Source organism: Chelonoidis abingdonii, chromosome 1 (assembly GCF_003597395.2).
Source record: "Chelonoidis abingdonii isolate Lonesome George chromosome 1, CheloAbing_2.0, whole genome shotgun sequence".
NCBI classification, from domain to species: domain Eukaryota; kingdom Metazoa; phylum Chordata; order Testudines; family Testudinidae; genus Chelonoidis; species Chelonoidis abingdonii.
The window spans coordinates 344,276,725-344,296,562 of NC_133769.1; positions in this window are offsets into that span (position 1 = coordinate 344,276,725).

A 19,838-nucleotide genomic window follows, 5' to 3' on the forward strand; every position below is an offset into this window, starting at 1 on the left:
CTTTCACCAGAGTTTTGATTTTTTTTTTACTTTTAACTCCTGCTTACAAAACACACAGAGATCTGAAAAAGGAAACACAGTCTATTGCGGCTCTTTTTGGAGCCCTAATAGGATTTTAATTCAGTAGCAGGTTTTATTTGCATTTTTTTTACCCCTTTCTACAATATACATTGCACATGTCCTAGGGAAAATGCACATTTCTTTTATACTACAACTTTTTTTTAAACATTAGCCATATTATTTTTACATAAGGTGTAACTGTTTTTTTTATTTTTACAGAGTTTTTATCTACCGTTATTAAAGTGACAGTCTGATTACACAAAGCCATTTTAAGGCTCAGTGTTTTTAACATTGCTTCTTTTTGTTTTGTTCACCTTTGCTGTTGCTTCAGAGGGTCAATGTTAATTTCTTATTCTTTCACTACAGCTCTTATCTGCTATTGTTACAAAAAAACCCAAACAAACAAACAAAAAGACTCCAGAATCTTTCCCTAATCTTCTGATTTTGACTGCCCTATTGCAGCCATGACTTGGTCTTTATTTAAAAACATTTTAGATTTTGTAAAGAATCAAGTTACCCCTTAAGGGTTAAATGCTAAATTCCAAAACCAGACAACACTAATTACCTGTGTCTTGCGAAAAGGTCTGTTAGTTTTGCAACTTTGAATTAAAGACTTAAATGAATTTTTAGTGGTATTAAAAACAAAACCAAAATCAATTTATCTTACACCTACAAAAGAGGAGTTTTACAAACCAGATGTGCTCGTTTAGATTCTTAGAACTTTGCATATTTTTACAGACAAATAGATACATACACATTTTTGTTTCCTTAACATTCCTTTACACTGCTTTGTTTTTACATAGCTGTATATATATTTGGATATTTACAGGCATTTTTTTGGAAAAGGGCCCATTTTTTCTTTAGAATGGCTGCAAAGAAACCAAGAATCTTTTTTCTTTAACACGGTTCTTTTTAACATTTTTACAAAGTTTAACTGCTTAATTTTCTCCAGCCTCTGTAGAGTTAACTTTTTACTCTTTTTTCTTAAATTACTTGTTTATTTCCCAAAATAACACTTTCATGAACTTAAATTTAACTATTTTAAGTATTGTTCCAGGGATTTATGACTGAACTTACAGCTTTTTTTACTCGTGACACTATGCCCTTAGGGCTTTCAAATTGCTTTCCGTTTTTTTTTTAATTTTTTTATCTGTTGCTTGCCTGCTTTTCTGGGCCCGATCCTGCTTTTTCCAATGAACCGTTTGTAAGTGATATTGTGGTCATTTCACAATTTTTTTGAAATAAATGTTTAAGGAAAGGGACCAGGAAGGGTGGGGGCTAGTTGAGGAGCCCACCCTCCTTTCTGAATTGGTAGTGGAACACTAAAGGATTAGTTTTTGAGGCAGATAACAAAGGGGAACAGAGCAAGGGGATTTTTGTCCTTTTTACAACGATATGAGAGTATGAAGGGGTTGGGATCAATCTGGGGTTTGGAGAATGGGGTAAAGGGGAACGCTTGGTCTGGTGGTGGGAGAGGAGGCTTTTAATAAAGCTTTTAACTTACTATTTGAATATGTGAGAGACACGAGTTTTGATTTTGTCCACCTACGATTTGCCTCTTCCCACCACTGCATGAAACAATTAACCTCTCCTTTAGCCAATTTAGTTTTAGGTTGGCCAAGTTTGTCCTTTAAGATGTCACTCAGTCTTGTGTTCCAAGATTTTAACAGTGGCCACTGAGTTTTGGATCCCCTGAGTTAGCCCTAGACATATTTTCCAGATTTTACGGGAGTCTGGACCCTTTTACGGATCCGACCCATATCTAGAATGACATAAAAGAGCCGTGTTCGTTTAGGACTTGTCCAGTTAGATGTCTGATACCCATACAGAGGAGTATTCCCCACCAACACTCAGGAGGAAATTCAGGTTTGTCAGAGCAGCCTGGTGAACACACAAAAGGACCCACAGGCTACTGCTTCGATCTCCCTTGCTATCACACCATAGGGTTTAGCAGAAAAGTGCGGTGCGGCTGCGGATGTGCAGATTCCAATCTCACTCAGACCTGCCGGGGACAGGAACCCTTGGTCAGACCGATCACAACAGAGACGCGCAGCGCAGTCACTCAGACACTCCACAGGAGGGATAGACACAGAGGCAGGACAAGTTCTCAGTCCAGAACAAAACAAGAAATAATTACACTGACCAGATTTCTGATGTCAGATCCGGGATCCCTATCAGAACAGCATGGGAACCACAGTTCGATGTTTAGACTTTACTGTGTTTTGTGCCTTCCGTTCTAGTGGAGGACTGCTTAAGCAAATGCCAGGTACCAGCTGCCACGGTCATCCTAGAAAACAGTCAGGATCACTACAGCAGTGAAGAAGGTTTGCTCTCAGTGGGACCATAATGGTCAAAGTTAGACTCAGACTCACAGTTTGTCAGACCATTCTGTTTATTAGCACAGCGCTTTGCTAATGAACCCAGATAATGTGAGCACATGCAAACACAAACTATCTTATTTATACAGATAAAGGACGAGCACTTAAGATAACAAAGGAACAGAATTGATAAGTTTACTGGCTAGGCATGCATATCTTATTCCTCAAACTATGACTACGATCTTACTGTAATGTTTGCCATTACACCTTTTTATGCTCTACAATGTGCTGTTCCTGGCACCTGTATTTCAGCATTTCTTATTTCTGCTTAAAGGTACATACAACATTTCTTTAATCCATTCTTATTTTTACAATATAATTCATTCTACTTTCACAGTTCTCTATGGTATGTCTGTATCAACTGTTATTTTGGGGGACTCCCCATACTTAGTTCTAACTTTGCTCATGAAAATGTACCCTGACATCAACAACCTTGGAAAAAGAGAATTCATTTACAAGCTCAGTAGCTGGAGAATGATCATGGAGTGTGCATTTGGTAGTTTCAAAGGTCGTTGGTGCTACCTACATACCCATCTAGATCCAATGTGACAAATACTCTTCATGTAATCATCTCCTGCTGCTCACTCCATAACGTCTGTGAGGATAAAGGGGAGTGATTTCATCCTGAGTGGGGTCAGGAGGAATCTGGTTTACAAACACTGTACAGGCAGCCAGCTCCTATCTATGTGTACTCTGGTCCTGGTTCCCAGCAGGCAAGGGAAATCAGGGATGCCACATGTGCACATGGCACAGCAGGGTGGCAGACGACAACTGCTTATGCCAAATGAAACTTTCACCAAACCTTCACCATTATGTGCCAGTGTTCCTTAATGTGCTTTTCCAGTTTCTTGAGGGGTCTGTTCCCCTGTGGCTGACAGTCATTAGCCATTCATCAGTGTGACATTAAAGACAATGATAACACAGAACCTCTATTCAGCTACCACCTTACAGTTGGGTTTGTGCTATACAGGCTGGCAGTCAAATTGTAATGAGGTCATTGTGCAATGCTTTTGTCTTTACTACTCACACATTTACAAACCTCTGTTATTGGAAACACTCAATCTCTATTAACGACTCTATCAACGTTTGCTTTGGGTGGGGGAGGTTATGCTCCCTTCTTTTTTTTTAACGGTTAATTGTCAGTGGTGCTAGTTGCATATAACAGCTGTTATGCAGCAGTAATCCTTATTAAAGTTGAAACTAGCCCAGGTTTGAAGGGGAAGTAGGGGTTGTTTAATTATAGGGAAATGACAGGTGCTGTCATTGCCTGTATTGTTACTGGAATTATGTTTTGATTTTCTGCATGTAAACTAAGCTATACAGATGTTCATCTACCCTTTTTTTGTGTTTTAGAGTTATGCTGCTTTGAAAAATAGTGATGCTTTCTGTAGCACTAACTACACTTTTCCCCATCCTTTCCATTTATTGTTGGATATTTCTGACCATGGGTGGGTGGAAATTCAATTTCATATGCTGTGAATTGCAGGGTTCAATCCAAATTTTATAACATCTTCAGTTCACCATAGGTAAGAAAGAGAGACCCCACACAAGTCAAGGGAAGTACAACATTTATTTACAAAAAATAGATGAAATCTTAAACTGAATATTTTTTAAAAGAAAGATCAGCAACAAATGTTTAAAAAAGTAAGGGAAGGCAACTAGGATCACCAGCCAAATGTTACTGTCTCTGCACCTATCTCTTTGCCTTCTTCTTGACAAGGGGAGGAATGATGGGGGGAAATGAGTCTAAGAGGAAACTGGGACATCTCCTGCATGGGATCTATGAGGTGGACATTTGGTGAGGTTCCAGGACTCCTTCAGATGCATCATTCCCTTCCTGGATACTCAGGAGAGTCCTCCTGTGCAGGATTTTGCATGCCAAGGCAGAGTAAAGGCCTGTGGATCCTGCAGGCTCTGCATTCTCCTGGTTCACTCGTGGAGATGGGGTCCTTGAAACAGGATCCTCTGGCTCAGAAGCACAGAGGGTGGCAGCCAGCAGAGGAGTATAGGGACTGGAGTGAGGGCAGTCAGGCTTAATGGTCAGAGCTGGAGTCAAACAGCAGATCTGGAGTTGGAATTGGAATTATGCCAAGAGTTGGAGCTGGAGTCAGGGTCAGGAGTCACACCAAATGCTGAGCCAGAATCAGTGTAAGAAGTCATGCCAAGGGTCAGCATTGGGGTCAGAGTCAGACAGCTACACCAAAGGTCGTGCTGGAGTCAGGGAACAGTGCCAAGAGTCAAGCTGGGGTCAGAGTCAGATAGTGGTACCAAAGATAAAACCAGAGTGAGAGAGTGATATCGGGGTCAAACTGGAGTTAGGGTCTAGGCTAGCAGCAGATTATCAGTTCGCTTGGCTGCTCAAACAACTTCCTGTGCCTCCTTCTGGCTTAAGCAGTGCATCCAAGCCAATCAGTGGTTTGGACATCTGCTCTAATTAGGAGATTTGTGGGCAGAGACACTGATGGGCCAGAATTCCACAAGCTCGCTCCTATGCTGGTTCCAGAGACCTGTTGGTGGCGGTTGCAGTCTGGGGACCCACAGGTTGGGGTTTGAGACCTGTGATTTCTGAGGAGGAGAAGGTGGTTGCTGATGGACTAGTTCTGTGGCCTTGGCAGCAGGTGCGCTCCTTTTTTGGCTGCCAGCTCGATGAGACTCTCAATTACAGAATGCTCTGGTTCCATAAGTCATGCATCCTGGTCCATGAACAGGGTCATCAGTGTCTTCTCCTGCCGAAAAGCCAACTCCTCGCTCGGTCCTGAGGAAACAGCTCCTGGTTTCTCCTGTCTAATCCTATGAACAACTCATCCAGGGTCCTTCTCTGTCTGCCTCTGCTCTCTCTGGGGTGCTGCTTCTGTCCTCCCAGCAGAATGATTTAACTCTTGGGAGACAAAGGTCCTGACAATTCAAATACAACAGTAGCATTATATATTATATATATATATTTTCCTTTGGAAGAAGCTGAAAAATCCCACCGCACAACATAATTTTGCTGTAGAAGGCCATCGTTTTAATACTTTTCAGCATTCTAAGAATGCAGCTGTTAGATTATCCTTGGACCACTTTTGCAACTGGTGAGGAAGGAGCAAAGGCTAGTAAACAAACAAACAAACAAACAAACAAAACAACTGCACTAACATTTTAAAATACTTAAAATGTTCATCCTGTCTCAAGGGGGAGGGGGAGTTGCTATTTCCTTCCAGTGGCCAAGGTCCCAGTTTGCATTTTCTTCTTTAAAGGCTGGCCAACATTTTGTGAACACGACAATTTTCAAGGTACCCAAAAGCAAAAGAGAAGTGGCTTCCCTGTACTGTGCAATCTGTCAGAGAGATGTTTCTGCTAACGGTCACTCCTCTACATAATGCTGATTGGAGAGCTTTGATCAGCTGTGAAGATGGACCAAGCAGATTTGCATTTGCTGTTGAACTTCAAGACCCAGCTGGAGTTTCTGCTACACCAGAAAGTTCCTGAAATATGCTTACAGGATTGGGAGGCAATTAAACTGGAAACTGACTCTTCTCCGCTAGCACTTCCATGCAAAGATAGAAATAAACCACAAACAGTGCCCACCCTCTGAGCATCACCAGAAAATTCTGCTTCTGTGCTTGCCTCACAACAGTGAAATGGACAAGGAAAGAAAGAGTCATACCGCAACTTCATTTGGCTCCCAGAAGTTTCAGATCAGCACCACAAGCCCCTCACCTCTCCACTACAAAGGGACGCCACCCTGTGTTTAATCAACCTCCAGATTGCAGTCTTCTCCCACCGCCATTTTCCCTGACTCAGTGCAAACAAAGGCCAAACACTAGAGAGAGAGTTGGTAAATATTTTGCAATCTTCCAACTAGAACAAAATGCTGTGACCTAACTTTTTCTCATACATCCAAAATATTCCATAATTTTGTTCTGTTCCCTCCCCGTTCCCAGATCTTACCCTCCTCCCCACACCTTTTACCACCCCATATTCTCTGTGGCTTCCTTTCTAAGGGGATGACAAGATCGGAGGGGTGAGAAAAGCACTGGAACCGTGTAATCGTTGCAAGGGACAAAAGACAGCTGTTGCTAACTTCAGATCACCAACTATATATTTTCTACAATTGTCCCATCCCCAACTGGGTCCCTTCCAACCTACCCTCTCCTTGCAGCCAGTTCATGCTGCCGCTGGACTATTGTTGCTTAACTGCTGAGAAATGACCAGAGAGAGCTTTTAGCCAAAGGCATAATAGTGGTTCAGAAATGAATAAAATAATTGATGTATAACTCCATCTTCCTTGTGGACCATTCTGGGGTGGAGCGGGGGCTGGATGGGAGTGGGGGAAAGTTGGAAGAGTTTGATAAGGGGGTAGAGTGTGATAATGCTGTGGCGTCAGCATTGCAGTTCAAACACACAGAGACATAGCAAAGTATGGCATATTATCCAGAGAGGAAAAATCAGTGCAAAGTGCATGAAATACACTGAATCTTAAAATTGGAAATTTAGCACAATAACAAGAGGGGATAGTGACCCACATGCTCCATGCTGGCAACGGATGGGGGAGATCCACCATTATAAGTCTATACTCAGGGGCTTGCCTAGATGTGCCCAGATGAGCATGTTTCCTATGTGAGAACTGTCTTCATGCTATTTTACTGAAGGGGGTCATATGTGCTCCCATCGGAAGTTAAGAACTTCCTGGTTGTCATGATTATTGTAGGATGTAGGTATGGATCATATTTTAAGAGTTATGTCACATGTAGAATATCATGTTCCAAAACTGCTGGAGATGAATCTCGTCACCTGGGGTGGGGTGATTCTCAGAGCTGCTAATTCAATCAAGAGTGAAAGCAAAGGACATCTTTCAACCCAGCCCAGCCAAGGGTTTACAGTCTAGAGAGGGTGTGGGTTTGGACCTTTATCAAGCACAAAAGAGCCCAAGAAAAAGACTGAGGTGGGTACTTATGTTGCCAGCCACAGGGAATTTTGGATGAGTTTCTCCTGGTGGGCACAGTCAAGTCTCCATTGCTCTGTAGGAAGGCAGTAGTGATTTACCCTGTACCTTTTGGTTAACCCAAAAAATGTCACAGGGATACTGGTTGGTAGAGTGGAGGTCCATTGTAACTTATCATTCCCTAGTTCTGGTCTTGGTGCAGCTCAGGGTCTTCTTCAGGTTTTAGGGTGGGCATCTTCAACTGAATCCTACAGGTAGATGTGCAGAATCACATGCTCCTCATCCTCTGGTTCTTCTGGGGCACCCATCATGGTCCCCATAGCCTCCTGGCTATCACCAGATCTCTGTCAGACAATGGGTTTGAAGAGGGAATCATGAGCCGTTTGAGGATCTGAACTGGGAGTCCTTGACAGCACCTGGTTAAGCTCTTTTTAGAAGGGGTATGTACGATGAACCCTCCTGGACTGACAGTTCTTTTGTCCTCCACTACAGGAGTCTCAAATGCTTATGCTTTCCTGGCACTGGAACAGAATCCACTGAATGCTCACTTGCTCCAGCCTCCATGAAATCTCCCAGTACAGTATATGTTCCTTCCACTCCAGGCAAAGTTGTGGAGGATGGTGTACTCTGACCACACATTGATTAGCAGTAGGTGTGGTCAAAGTACATCATCTTCCACAACTTTGAACAGCATCGAGTGTCATAAGAACTTAAGAACAGCCATACTAGCTCAGACCAAAGGTCCATCTAGCCCAGTATTTTTGACAGCGGCCAATGAACAGAACAGGTAATCGTCAAGTTATCCATCCCCTCTCGCCCATTCCCCTCTTCTGCAAAGAGGCTAGGGACACCATATCACCTGGTCTGTAAAAAGTGCAGCAAAAACCTGTTCTAATGTCATCAGCACAGCATGCTACAGCCAGTGAAAAGAGGTCAACAAGCATCTTTATAGTTTAGGTAAGGGTCAGGAAGAAAAGGGTGCAGTGCACTGTGGGAATGGGGGAAAGACTATTGAAACTCAAGACCTGGTACATGCTGTGATGTTGCACCCCATAATGCTTTATGGAAATATGATGTATATATGACATAACTGGAATGTGTTTTGCGCTACATATGCCATGTAACATATCTCTGCAAAGGTTATGATCTACTGAATATATTCATCCTATTTGTATGCATGTATCATTTTTGTATTCAAAGTTATGAATATTGGCTGTATACTTGTTTGATTGTAAGTAGCCCCAGTTAAGGCATTTGGTGGGCATTGTAAGTAGCCCTAGTAAGGCATTTTAAGAAAGGAATTAGTAAGTTAAGTGCCCAATCAAGAAACATTTAACAGACAGTGGAACCTTGGAAGACACCAATCCACATAAGAAGTCTACCTGAGGACCTTCAGGGTAGCGTGTGAACAATGGCTGCCACCTGTAAAATCCTGAGTCATGCATGGACATGTGACTTGCCCATGTGACTCCCAAAACTCCATATATGGTTTGGTTGTGCTTAGAAGAGAGGACGGAGTCTACACCCACAGGAGAAAGTCTATTTACGCCCCTGGGAGATCCTTCCATTTGGTCTTCAGCTGGCTCAAGAGATAGCCTCTCCACCCTAAAAGATAGGAACATAAGAACATAAGAACGGCCGTACCGGGTCAGACCAAAGGTCCATCTAGCCCAATATCTGTCTACCGACAGTGGCCAATGCCAGGTGCCCCAGAGGGAGTGAACCTAACAGGCAATGATCAAGTGATCTCTCTCCTGCCATCCATCTCCATCCTCTGACAAACAGAGGCTAGGAACAAAACTGGACTCATCAAAATAAAAGACTCTTTCCCATTATCACATTTAGAAAGTCTGGGAATCAGATTATGAGACCAGAACTAAAACATTGCTAAAAATAGAACAATATTTAAATATACAATGAAAATAAGAAATTAATTTCTTTCCATTTCCTCTTCTGTAATTAACACTGCATGCTCCCTGTTGTAGAGTTAATGATATCACTACCTGCTGCAAAAATGCTTCAGGAACATAGTCCTTTCTACTTCTGAAGCTTTTCGCTTCCAGCCCATCCCACAGAGGCCACTGCCTTTGTAAAGCAGCTGCCTTAGACAGCTTGCCCCTCATGAGTCTGACCCGCAACAGCAGGAAAACCTATTGAGTATAACCAAAACACCGAACACCCAATTCCAGAAACTTCTGATGTGAGGATAACTCTGCCTCAGCACAATGATTTGATGGCTTCTCAACCAGTGCCACGCAGTGCAACATAAATGAAGGTACTTGCATCAAGTTGAGAGCTCTTGTCCCAGGTGACAGGATGACCAAAGATTGTGATCAGAAGATGGGTGGTGTACTTTGTTCTCGGGTAACTAAAATCAGCAGCAGCTCTAAAATGCTATTTATTCAAGCAATAACTATCATTCCATAATGAACAGTAAGAAGGAGAGAATCCATTTAATCATGAGTTTTTTATTATTTGTATGTTCAGTTCATTCCACGAGCTCAATGTAGTTAAAGTAATCAGTTATATTTCAAACTGTGAAGCTGCTATTGAGTTAATTCTGTACCACGTCTAGAGATTCTTATTAATCTATAAAATGTGTTGAATACAGACATTCTACAGGAAAAAAAAAAAAACCCAAAACCAAAAAAACAAATGACTAGCACAACACACTCCTACCCTGCAATAATCTCTTAAGAGAATCTCCCTCTTAGCAGTGGGTTACCTACACATTGCCTTTGACACAGGTTGGATGGGACCCAAACATTATCGCTGCTGGAGGCTCCAGAGAATTCTACCTGAGGAATAATTACCCTGAGCAAGTGAGGGCACCAACTGCTGCACCCCTTGGAGGAGCATCATATTGCTCCTGCACATATACATCAAGCTTTCCACCTGTCAAGAGCATAATGCACGCGTGCGATGATGCCAATTTCTCGCTGACTCCCCCTTGGAATATTTCTCCATATGGTGCATAGAGGAGAAGCCCCTATGCTCTTGATGGCGCGAGTATGAGAGATAGAAATAAAAGCTAGCATAGAGACTGGGTCGAATGGCAGAGGAAATGTATTTTAGCCACTGTCTGAATGGATCGGGAAGGGTTGGACATACAAACAAGAGGCCAGCAACGATGTGGCTTGCAGTAGACAAGGCAAATTTAATAGACTTAGCAAGTTAGGTTCAACCTGAAAACTTTTGTTTACCTGAAAAAAGTGAGACAACAGAAAATCATAACTGATATTCACAGAACTTGGCTGCCTGCATATTAATTGTGTGAAAGTCTTAAACTCATGAACATGGTCAGTCTACGAAAGCTTTTTATTCAGGTTGGTAAACACTTCTAAAAAGCTGGAGCGATGAGAATAATGATCTGGATAGAATCTGTTGAAGATCTCATTTTGATAGACAAGAACTGCATTCTGAACTAGGAAACTTGCATCCGGAATTTCTGTCACACTTATTAGAGCATGCCTCAATTATAGTCTAGAATTATCTACTGTACTTTCTTTTTATTCTTTGCACATTATATTAACTAACACCAGAAGATAGGCATCAGTCACTTCTATGCTGATGGGAAATCTTTTATTGGTAAGCGTTTCTTTGTAAAACTTTTATGAGATTTTGTAATCAACGTAAATAGTAATCAGATAGCTAGATGTAATGTGCCTTTCAATTTACACAAAAACTGAATGCCTTCTAAGAGCTCCTTTTCATTCAGTATAAGAGCACATAAGTAAAACAGGCTTCTGCATTTCCTAGCTCAAGCAAAATGAACCTAAGAACCCAGCTAAAGGCAGAAAATAGCAGGAACTAAGTGAACCTTGTTTTGTTAATGTTATGTACATTTTTCCTAGGTTTATCAGAATGTCTCAGGAAGCCATCATTGGGACAAAAGTGTGATTAGACAAGTGGGTAAATTGTCAAAGTGCCTTTGAAAAGTAAATGGAATTTAGGCTCCTAAATAACTTTTGAAAATGAGATTTAGGCGTCTTACATACTCAGTTTTTTGAAATTTTCCCCTTGGTATTCACAGTTTCTCCCACCATCCTGCACTGAAGTGCCATGGGGCCAGACCCCTATGATTCTGCCTGATAATTACTGAATGATAAATTAGTAAAGCTGACAAAGATTAGTAAAAAATAATAATCTTCCCTAGATAGTATCAGAGGGGTTAGCCGGTTATCTGAATCGTAAAAACCCAGAGAATTCTGTGGCACCTTATAGACTGAACAGACATTTGATCATGAGCTTGCTTGGGTGCATACCCACTCGTCGCATTGAATGCGGTGGAATTTCCAAGGGCAGGTACTATATATGTAGCAAAGCAAAGCTAGAGATAAGATGGTAGTTCAGTCAGGGAGATGAGGCCGTGTTCTTAGCAGTGAGTGTGAAAACCTAAAGGGAGAAACTGGTCTGGATTGCAAGCCATTCCACAGTCTTGTTCAACCCTGAGCTGATGGTGTCAAATGCAGCATGAATTTGAAGCTCAGCTTCTCTTTAAGTTCTGTCCTGAAGCTAGCAAAAAAGTTTCTCCCCCTTGGTTTTCAACCCAAACGCCGACAGGTGCTCATCTCCCTGATTGTGAACTTTAACCTCTGTTAGCTTAGCTTGCTGCTAGCATATATATATTACTGCCCTTGGAAATTCCACTGCATCATGGATTGACGAAGCGGGACTTCACCACGAAAGCTCATGATCCAAGAAAGCTCTGTTGTCGATAATGTCCACAGGATTTCTCGTGCTGCTTGTCTATCATAGGTCTTCATCTGAGACTCAAAACGTCTTATAGATCATTCATTAAGACTTGGGTCACAGATTATATTGATATCAATTTAGTCTCTTCTGACAGTAGATCTTATCCTGCACTATCCAGTAGACATTAAGCAAATGTACATCTGTCCTGTGATTTTCCACTCATTCTCTCCCTATAAGTTTGGTGCAGTGGGCAGCATTTTGTGTGGCATTTATATTTCATATATAGTTTACATCTACTTGTTCACTTTTTGGCAGAATCCGAGGCCCAAAGAATGGCACCTTAAACAAAGCGAGAGGCCGTGCTGGTCTGTAGTTCTCACAGGAGAGCATTTACAGCATTAAGTCAGCCCTTAACAAACTTTCATCTTGCACAGATAAGTATTACCCCTATTTCAGAATTCCATTCTGCCAGAGTGCAACAAACCTGTTGATCAATAATCTGCGACCCTGAAGTTTAGGTGATCTTTTAATATTGACCAAGGCATTTACAGATGGGAAACTTCGTTTAAGGTGATTGCCTGAGTCGCACAAGGACACCAGTGGTAAAGAAAAGAATCAGTCTCTTAATTCCCACTCTGATGCTCACAATACACCCTGTGCCTCCAAGGACGGCACAGGGTTGTTACGGCCCTAGGGCACGGCAATTTCACCCCGCGTGCTTAGTCCAGCGGCTCGTGGAGCTGCCACATTGTGCCTGCGGAGGGTCCCACTTTACGCACGGCTCCAGTGGAGCTACCGCAGTCATGCCTGCGGCGGTCCCCCGTGAGCGTGCAAGCAGCGACGTCCGCAGCCGACTGTGCAGCTCCACCGGAGCTTCCTGTGCCACCCTCTCTGCCAAATGCCCCGACTACTAATCCTGGCACCCGCGATGCCTAGGCCGCCTAAATGGACGCGCCGGCCCTGACATGCCTCATCTAACACTCCTCATACAATCAAATATTGAACACATATCAGTACTCAGTACCACCTCAGCCCAGATGAAAACTCTTATATACTTGTGCATCATTAAGATTTACAAACTGCAGTGATTTATTTATTTTATTTTAGATTCATTCCACCTTATTTGAGTGAAACACTCCTGCTAGTAATAGAAATGCTCGAGCAGGTCCATCTAAACCTGCTTCTCCAGCCCAGGAGAGTTCAGAGCAGTCCTGCATACAGCTGCTCCAGATGACTAGATATACTGATTAGCTGTGAGGAGTTACGCAGCATCCGCTTGAGGCACATTGCTAAATACTTGCCCGGTAGGAGTGAGTATATGGAGACTTTAGAAATGACTGTTTGCTCTCCTCATTACAGTTTAGTTTCCCTGTCTTACTTTCTTTTCCTGCATACACGCGCTCCATATGATAGAGATACTGATTAGCTGTGAGGTAGTACTGCAGCATTCCAGCTGATGCACATTGCTAAAGTCACTGCCCTGTAGAGTGAAAGTATAGTGAGACTTTAGGAAATGACGTGTTTGGCCTCCTCATTGACAGTTATTTCCCGTCTTTACTTTCTTTCTGTTAACATATCTGTTCCTGGCAAAAGCTTACTTGTGTAATTGTCCTATTCTCTTCAACAGGACATGATATGAATCAGGACTACTTGCATGAGAGAAAGGCTTTGATCATTCCACCCCACCCCAGACTAGACTATTGGTAGGATTCTGCAAACAAGGCACATAATTGTTAGGCTCTTGACACTAGGTGTAGAAGAGGGCCTCTCCTGCTGTGGAGTACACCCTCTCAGCTTAGTCACATTTCCTTCCAGTCCCGCCGCTCATTGCCGGCACTGGTGCCCCGAGTGGATACAGCATGCCTGCGCTAGGACATAGAAAGTTACAAATATGACAGCCCATAATCTGGGGCCACATGAACAGGAGGCTTCTTTCCCCTTGCGCACACTGATGCCAGGCCCAAGCCACAGCTTAGTAATTCAGAATTTAGGCCTTTGACACATTATTATTGAAAAACCTCAAATAAATAGACTCTATCAGTGCATTGAAAATCAAGTGCAAATGATAAATAGCATGGAAGCAAAGGAAGTTTTTTCCCGTCACAGATTTGACACTCGTGTTAAAAATATCCATCAAAAGGGCCCTAAACTACATTACTAATACATTTGCAAATTATTCAACAGAATGTTGAGCTTCTCACTTACTTTTCACCAGTTATGCTGTTTGTTTACATCTGCATTTCTTTCTGTGTGTGCTGTGAACAGAAAGTGTCAGTGAATTATTATCATCACCATTGTCAACTACTCTTCAGCATCAGGCTTTTAGGCCACACATCTGGCGTTGTATTGATTTGCAAATGTATTTCAGGTAAGATTACTGCATAGGTATTTAGTCCCTCTAACAGAAGAGTGAGATTCAGATCTTAACTTTCGCAGTTGTTTTGTGGCACTTTCAGTCTTGTGTCTTTCTGACAACTCCTTGACTCTCTGTATTCCCACTCTTAAGTAGCCTCTTCCCGTCGTATTTTATGCAGTTTCTGTACTTTATCACTAGGTGTTAGTGCTGTATAAACTCTGAAAGAAATGACCATTTGTTAAAGTGAAAAAACAACACCCTGTTTATTGATTTATTGTTTTGTGGAAGCTTTCCTTTAGGAGAAAGCAGAACCATGGTTGATGGTTGATGGGAATGTATAAAAGTGAGGTCTACAGTGCAGAAGTGTCCTAAGATAAAATAGATAAATCCAAGAGCAGTTCAGTAGAAATTACTCCAAAGTGTTGAATGAAAAATATAATATTATTGCTTACATCCTTTGAAGTTATCCTTTGGAATTCTCGACATCGAGATATTAATTCGCTACTTCATTCTATAGGCATTTCAAAAGTCCAGACAGAAGTTGTATACACATCTAGTAAATCTTAGGACTTCCAATACCAATTTGTGTTGTGTGACAGTTTTTTAAGAGGGGGGGGGGTTTTGAGACACAACTTGACCGGGCCACATGTCATCTTTAAATGTAAAAACATCAACATATACATCCTGTTATAAAAACAAAACGCATAAATAATATAGTTTAAAATAAAATGCACCACAAGCATGAACTATCTTAGCAAAAGGAGTGCACATTCCTACAAACTTAGTGCAACTTGTCATCAGTGAACAGCACATGAAGTCAAACGGCAGCATATTGGAAACCCTGCAGAGGTATGCCACAGAGACAGCGGAGTGGAGAATTCCACCAGCTCACATGAAGGCAAATGGTTGGACAACACACACACACACAATAAATTCTCTGTGCACAGATACCATTTTGGAACAGATGCAGTTGAGCCCTGTTCACACAGCATGCAACCATTGGTTCAGAATCAGCGCAATAGGTGGGCTGAGCTAAGCAATGTTCTGTCTTCCAAAGACAGTAGAAGGTTCCCAAGCAGGCTTTTACTGGCTTGACATGGCAGTCAGGTTTTGGTCACTTACTCACTACGACCAAGGCAACAGAAGTACTTCTGAAAAAAATATATTCAGATAAGACTTCGAGACCAAGCTGAAAATTCCAAATCCAGCCAAAGAAAAAGTAATTTCTATGGCAAATAACAAAGTGTTTAAAGAAACCTTGAACGTTCAAGGGAAAAATCATTAATAATGCAGCACCTAACTGCCATGTTAACTGCTAATGTATGAATTTGGAATAAGAGTTGAATATTATAACTTTTTCTCAAGTTAACGCTAATTTATTGCCTCATCAAACACTTCTGAAATACCACAAAAGTCAGTTGCAAAGGATTCAATTCATGCAGTTGGCCGCCTATTATATGCTCATCTGCATATAAGACATCTAGGTATCCAGTTGGAGCTACCCTTGTAATACAAGACATAAATGTAAAAACCATAGCCCTAACTGACCTGCAGATATTCCTTTTTAGATATCTGTTTCCATTCCCATGGTGAAATCACTAACATCCATATGATGCTATTATAAGTGACTATCCACTTCCTAGCACATTTTCCAGCCCATTGGACACAGTAATAAGAGTATAGAACAATTATGACTTAAAATGGCCTTTTTTAAAAATCTGCAAGATATTCTGACTATTCATGCAGATACTAATAAGAGATGGATTCGAGACATTAAATGAGGCTATCAAACCCTTTTACAGAAAGTTGAGCCCTTGTGCGTGTCACCCATGTGGTCATGTTCAGCTGAGAATTCTAGGCTCGAAGGAAATAATTCTTCAAGTCATAACCTCAGGTGCTGCTCTGTAGACAATATAAATAAAGCTCTCCATCAGCACAGAGGTGAACTGAAGTGTGGATATAGGAAGAGAAAGGAGAATGGAGGCTGCCTAGCAGCTGGTCGTAAGACCAAATCTGAAGAGAGAAAATAAAAGATAGAGATGGCAGTAGAGCTCCACGTCAGAAGGCAAGAATGAATTTTGATGAGCGGCACTATTCACTTTAGTATCTCTCTTTAACTGGAAAACAGAAACATCTGTTGTTTTCTCAGAAAATCTCCAAGGCTCATAACTTAACTTTCATGCAGAGTCTTAACTTCTAAGACAATCACAGTCATTTCAGACTCAGCTTTCAGTCCCATGCTAATAGCATTACTCAAGTATGGTCTATGGACTTTCACGTGCATCCAGCAGCTTTCACTTTGTCTCTTCTTTAGCCTAATTGGTGGTGCGACTGCCAAAAGAGAAACATAGGTATTATGTGGTTAGAATATTGTAGTGCAGAGGCACAAGACGAGTTAAATAAATAAATAAAAAAACTGAAGCGCATTTAAACCCCATAATTCAATAGAGAGATTTCATGTCACTGTAAGGAGATTATGCCCATAATTTACTTTACAGTATGCAAATGAATATGAAAATGAGGTATGGCATTTGTGGTCAGAAAAGTGTCATGAGCCTTCAGTTTGCAGAATTTGTGGCAGCCACTAAAGAATCTATATTCTAGCTAGAACACGAGAGAAGAAAAGCTGCCCCAACTGATATAAGTGGAAAATCTCCTACTGACTTAAGTGCGCTAGATTCATCTGGATCTAATAATTCTATATCCACTTACTTTCACTTGGTAATCCAGCTCATGTTTATAAATCACCTAACAGCTTTCCTTTGACACACCTTGTTAAGAATGTAAAACATTGCCAGTTAAATAATCTAGCAGTTTGTCTTTAATTTTTGCAATGAAGCTAACATTAAAATAGGGGTTATACTTTCAGTCATAACCGCCCCAGAGACCTTATATTGACAGCAATTATGCCTCAGTGAAAAAGTGACAATAACTCAAGTAATCCATGAGTTGCTTCCTCTTACACTCTTAATCTCCTGAAGGTGTATTTTTATCCCAAAAGCACAAATGCCTGTTTGCTAAATACAGCAAAGAATTCTCAGTGACAGGATCAAGCAATTTTTATTTGCGTCTATAATACATCAGATAGAATCCCATGTTAACTGCCAAGTGTCCAAAACATTTAACATTCTGATGGCTTTGTTATTGTTATTGTTCTACTTCTTTTTAGGATTAATTGCTCTGAGAGAATATTCAAAGAGTCAGATTATTTCTGAAGACAATCTTGATTAAAGGACAATAGACATCAGTAATTGCAAAATCTTTTATGGTGTGTTAGAATGTCTTAAAGTTTTAAAAACATATTTAACTCAACATTCAGTTCCTAATGAAGAATATAGAAATCAAGCCAAGTTTGTTCTTGCATATTATTTATTCATTTGATTCTGAAATATAAAAAAAAAAAAAAAAAAAAAAAAAAAAAAAATCAGAAGAAGAGTCATCCAAAACTTGGATTTCCACTTTTAAAGTAGTTTTAGAATGTACAATATTCTAACCTACATGCAAGGCTTAACCACCTGCAATCCTGTACATTGTACAATGCCAACCCAACCCCCATTCATGCAAATAGACTGATCCAATACCAAATAATAACTTGTCCAAATGTCATCGCTATTTCCTCCCAAATGCCTGTGAAAATCATATTTTTTCACGCATGTACAGGACGTTACAAATCCCAATCATCATGAAAAGTATACATACCCTAAATCGAGGGTCTTGGAGAATAACTTGCAGGCAGACTTGCCTCTGAAAAAGGCTCAAGTTCAAACTCCTCTATTGATTTGCCTCTGACATATGGGAGCAGCAGATAGGCAAGTCTTGAATTCCTTTGTCCGGCCCTACAAAAGTCTACCAAAAAATATTATAGCAGTTTTTGTTGTTCTAAATATTTGCGGGAATTCTGAATGAAAATTCATTGCAATTAAAGAGAAATTTTCTTTCAGTAATTCAGAAAAGGGACTCTCATTTTATCGTTCCCTAGGAAAAGCGTTCCTTGGTTTGTTTTTTAAATGTAGTGTAAAGGAAAATAAAATGAAAATGTCAAAATTGAAATTTTCAATAAAACAAACCAGAAGGTACAAGTGCCATTACCCCACCTGCCAGCCCAGAAGCATAGCTGAAGGCACAGTAGAAGAGCAAGTAAGCTTGCCTGCCTGAGAGATTAAGTATACACTCATCTGTGCAGGACCGCGAACCATACCACGTGCATTTGGGTGGAGATAAGGAGCAGTGTATGATGTTGAGCACAAAAACCCCTTTTGAAACTCCACCTGATATGCTAGACTACCTCTTAGCTTTTTCCTGACAGCTGGGATTCAGTACCCTGACTGTTTGAGCCAGACACGTAGCCTGCTACAAACCCAGACCAGCTGAACAATGTCCCAAGAGCTGGCAGGCCTAAACTGAAAAACACTTAAGAAGGTTTCCTGTCTCCAACGCGTCAGATGCCCAGCTCCCTGCGTTTCAAATGCCAATAATCATTTTACCCTGTATAAACTTATACAGATAAACTCATAAATTGTTTGCCCTCTATAAACACTAATAGAGATATGATACCCCCCAGGTATTTAATACATACATGGATGGTAATTAATAATAAAAAGTGAGTATTAAATACAAAAGTAGATTAAGTGTTCCAAGTAAGAATGACAGAAACAAAGTGATATTCCAAGCAAAAATAAAATAAAAACACACAATCTATGAACTAAGTACATAAGAAAGCTGAATATAGTAAAACATCATCCTCAGAGATGTCCAATAGCCCCTTTTATAGACTACTTTAGTGTCCAGCAATCACTCACATCCCTGAGTTACTTTCTTTGTTGCAGTCTTCCATGTAAGAACACAGTAAAAATAAAAAAGCCACCATGCTTAACAACCATGTAAAGAAGCAGTGAGAGATAAAAAGAGTCCTTTAAAAGGGAATCAAATCCTAGTGAGGCAATAGAAAGGACAAAACACGCCAATAAGGCAAGAGTGTAATAAGAAAAGTCAAAGAGGCGTTTGAAGAACAGCTAGTCAAAAAACTCCAAAGGTAGTAACCAAATGTTTAAGTACATCAGAAGCGGAGCTGCCATAAATAATCATGGCCCCTTGATATCGAGATTCAAAAAGGAGTGCTTAGATGAAAAAATCATTGCGAGAAACTAAAGGATCTTTGCTTCAGTCTCAGGCTGAGATGTAGGAGATTCCCAAACTGAGCTGGCTTTCTAGGTGACAAATCTGAGGAACTTCATAGATAATGTCACTAGAGGAGTTTTGAAATTATTGATAAACTCAACATAAACAAGTGCCGGGACCAGATGGCATTCACCCAAGGGTGTGAGAAGAACTCAATGGAAGTTGTCAGAACTATAAGTAAGGTTTGTAACCGCCTTTAAAATCTGCTTCGCGTACCCAATGACTGAAGTAGCTCATGTAACGCCAA